This window comes from Lissotriton vulgaris, chromosome 8 (genome assembly GCF_964263255.1).
Source record: "Lissotriton vulgaris chromosome 8, aLisVul1.2, whole genome shotgun sequence".
Lineage (NCBI taxonomy): Eukaryota > Metazoa > Chordata > Amphibia > Caudata > Salamandridae > Lissotriton > Lissotriton vulgaris.
The window spans coordinates 1,434,015,967-1,434,019,967 of record NC_141696.1 but is presented as its reverse complement, the minus strand read 5'-3'; the positions used below and the strand labels follow the sequence as shown (position 1 = coordinate 1,434,019,967).

The 4,001-nt window shown below is 46.2% G+C and overlaps 1 pseudogene; it reads right to left on the bottom strand.

Annotated features, from left to right (window-relative positions):
- Positions 1 to 2,919: 2,919 nt before the first annotated feature.
- On the bottom strand, positions 2,920 to 3,700 carry LOC147698888 (meiotic recombination protein REC114-like; annotated as a pseudogene).
- Between the last annotated feature and the right edge of the window lie 301 nt (positions 3,701 to 4,001).

Here is a 4,001-nt window from a genome sequence, read left to right as displayed (position 1 = left end):
GCAAATCGTCGACATGGCTGGACCATCATTAACTCTTTTATAACACTAAAACCTCTTGCATATCTTACATCCCATTTTAACGGTCCTTAAAAAAAGCTTTTATAGACTATAGGATGGGCATGCATGTCTCGAAGGATTTACTACCCTCTTGGAAACACGCCCACCAGTCGGAGCAATGTCGACTCTGTGGGTATAAAAGTGAAACTCTAGCCCATCTTTTCTGCGTATGCCCGGCACTGATAGGACAGAGACGATGATATTTGAAATCCATTTTTAATGAGATGAACATTCGCTCCTGCAGACATGCAGTAACAAGCTGGTTGGGAGGTTCCGCCACAATGTTGGTATGCAGGGGAGTCAAATTTCTGGCTGAGGTTAGTAAATGCTTAAGAGAATCTGAGCAGGGGGAACATCGTGACGAAGGACCATCAGGGATACCTTAACTCCAGGGTGTCAAGCCTGGATAAGAAAAAGAGACCCTGAGACAGACTGAGTAGTGCCAGAGGAAGTTCCTTTTATTGCTCTTTGATCTGCATCATTTTTTAATGGCATCTGATCTTGAGAAGTATTAACTTAAGAAATGTTATTAACTTGCATTGTTATTTTATTATGCGAATTTGTAATAATTTTAATTAATTATGCAATAATTTTTTTACTTGACTTGACATGTGTGCCTTTGGCTGCGGCACTGCGTATCGTCCCGCCCCCAAACTCGACCCCTCATTCACAATTTAATTTGGTGAGTACCGGCACTTATTTTTTCCATTTAAAGCATGTTTGCAGGATGGCTTAGTGAGATGAACACTCGCTGCTGACAAAATGTGCTAAGTCAAAGGTCATGAGCTCGAAGGTAGACTTGAAGGAAGTCTCAGCCCTCAATCTTTCCTTAAATTGGTAAATTGCGTGTCATGAATTATAGTGTTCACCAACGGAAGAAGTGCTTTGGGTCATGCTATATTTTGGTTTTTTTCACGAGACCATTATTTTTTATGGCAATGCTTTTCATTGTTTTCAATTTTCGTTCATTTTTAAAGAGTCATCATTTTACCATTTAACGTTTTTTGCTGGTATTTTCTTTTGCCATAACCTTTGAACTCGTTAACCATTTTGTTAGTATTGTTTAATGTTCTTATTACATTTTTATCTTTATCTAAAACTTAGGGCCTGATTTAGATCTTGGCAGTCTTACCGCCATTCCTTCGCGGTGCCAGTACTCAGCCAAGTCAGCAGTCTTTCGCCTGCCATATTGAGATGCATTCAGGCTGACTGGCCATCTATGGCAACAGAATGGTTCCCGCCTTCCAATGCGGCGGACTTCAATGCTTGCTAATAGTACTTCATCGCCTTGTTTCCGAAGAGCAGATTTAGGTCTCAGAGTTGTGGTAATGGCCTCCTAGCTGTGGCTACCTGACGGAGGGAGTCAGTCATGGCACGCGCTCATCAATGCCCCATTACTGTGGTCATTGGATTTATGCTTGTATAATACGCCTGATGTCCATTGGCCAAATGGAAACACCTGCATTCCACATTATAAGTAGGGCTCCCGGTTTTCCGTTTTTACGGATTTATACATATAAATACAGACGGAAATATATATTTCCTTTGTCTGTATTTATATTTATAAACGGCAAAATACTAGCAAATTTTACCACGCTGCCGTCTGGTATTTTGCTACAGACGGGGCACTTGGAATGACTTGGGATGCCTGCTGTAGTAGAGGCTTCCCACACTTCAGTCTGGCAAGAAGGGGTGAAATATACAACAAAGCCTCGTTAACATGTGAATGGTCTTCTTAAAGACCTGTGAAGTACTCTGGTGAGGCTTGTCATCTTCGTTATCTCGTGCAGCAGGAAACTCCTGTCAGGGCGCCTTCGGGCCCTCACTACGGCGGCGGATTCCTTCCAGAAAGAACACTGGGGTTTAGAGTATGGCCCCCTCCTTTGCTGGCTCATGCTGCGGGACCCCCGCGAGAGTATATAGCTGCCTCTGGGAGCTGACTGCGTGGCGGCTCACTGGTGTTTAGTGTATTGCCTCCTTTTTTGCTGCGGGGGAGGAGGGGGCATACAATGAGGTAGCGGTGATCATTTGCTGGAGCCGAGTGGAGATTGTCACCAGGCACGGAGAGAGGTGAGCCAGGCGGCCGTGTTGCTGCTCTCTGTGGCACAGGCCATTTGGTGCTAAAGTAAGTGTGCCTACAGTGTGGAGCATAAAACCATTTACCGGCGCGCTGGTGTTGTAATGTTTTAAATTCCAAAGTGATGGCTGCACCAAACACACAACTCGCACTCGCGGCCACAGACACTTGATTTGCACATTTAGTTTAATATGCCATGCACAGACTGTAGTGCTGCTCTAGGTACGAACCATTTTACAGACTATTAACAAAGTCACCCTCTCCGGGCAGTGCAGGGCGTGCATGATCTGTGATATGTATTCGGAGACTGCCGCGCGATGAAAGGAGCAGTGGTCAGAGTGAGCATAATTTGAAACTCAAACAAAACCTCACCTTCTTTCAGTGTACCACCTGTGTCTGATGCCAGCACAAGCCACGAGTCTGCAGACCGAGTGCGTCTTTTTATGAGACAAAATAATTAATGCACAGACTTTATGCCAAAAGTGTCAGTGAGACTGTGCCAGCCATGTGTTAACCACAAATGTACTTTTTATTGCTAGTGCGCGATTATGACTCAGTATCACTGATATCGGACACGACAATGAGGATGTTTAGTGTAAAATGTCCTAAATACTGTGTGACATCCGGCCCCCCATGCTTCGGCACTGGCAATCACAGCCGTCCGGTAGGAGGCCTAAAACTACCTGATGGAAGCACATTTCTTTTTCTTTTTTTTTCACGCTTTTGCAAGAGCTTTATTCACGTTCCAGGTCAAAGCAAATGTGTTGATTGCAGACCAAGATATTTCACGCATCAGCCAGTTTTTGGAGTTCCTTTTCCATCGCTTCTACAAAGGCGGGGAAGTGCTGGTCCAGAAGACACAGACGTAAGAAGGGCCGTAAATCAGTTGTGTTCCAAGCGGATTGCTGGTAGGCCAGAGGATGCTCTGTTAAGTTCCCTTTCAGCACCGACTGTGCAAGCTGATTCACAGACATCCTTCCTCCTGAGGCACTGGACTTCGATAGAGCGCTGCTATGCACTTCAGAATGACTGGGCGCATGATGTGAGGAATCATTTGTTGCAACTTGCCTTCCTGAGCCACTACACCATACTCTTGTTCTTGGACAGCGATGTAGGCTTGAAGTACCTGTACACAGTGACTGCAATGTTCTAACAACTGCTCCTTTGACATTCCACTGAACTGCAGACGAAACATGCGACTCTCATTCTTTACTTTGACACTGAACAGTAGGCAGTCAGTTCGCTTTCCGATCTTCAACCATTTTTGGGAATCAATGATTGAAAATCCTTCCAGCAACGTTGGCCCTTGGGAAATGAAAAAATGGCCCGATGCTACGATGTTAAGTGTGAGGCTACCTGTTTCCTCATTTGCCTCGAAAACCTTCCAAGTGGCTGCGTTGGCGCTGGAACCTGGTGTGTCGCTGTCCGGAGGCGCGGCCTTGCTGGGCTCAAAGCGAGCATAACGCCGTAGGGTCCACTCGAAGCTGCGGAGGGGCTGAGAAGCCTCGTACATTCTGTGGTTTCTTTAAGGGGCACGTATGGTAATGACCCTTCTCCGCACGCCATACCCAAGAGACAAGCGAGCGGTACACAGAAGCGCCTGGAAGCAAATTTCATATGCCCAGCTCTTCAAGTGTTGCGCCCCACCTGACTAAGAAAACATCTGCGTACTTCCGAGGGGCCCGAGGCACACCTGTCTGGTTCTGCCAGGGTCACCGAGCGCACAGTGACTGGACGCCGCTCTCCAGCAGCATGAGTGACACAAGTAAGCTGTGAACTGGACTGATGCATGATTTGCAGTGATTTACAACTGTCCTGAGCTCTAAGACAGTAAGACACAGCCTCTGATAGTATGCCTGTCTCCTTA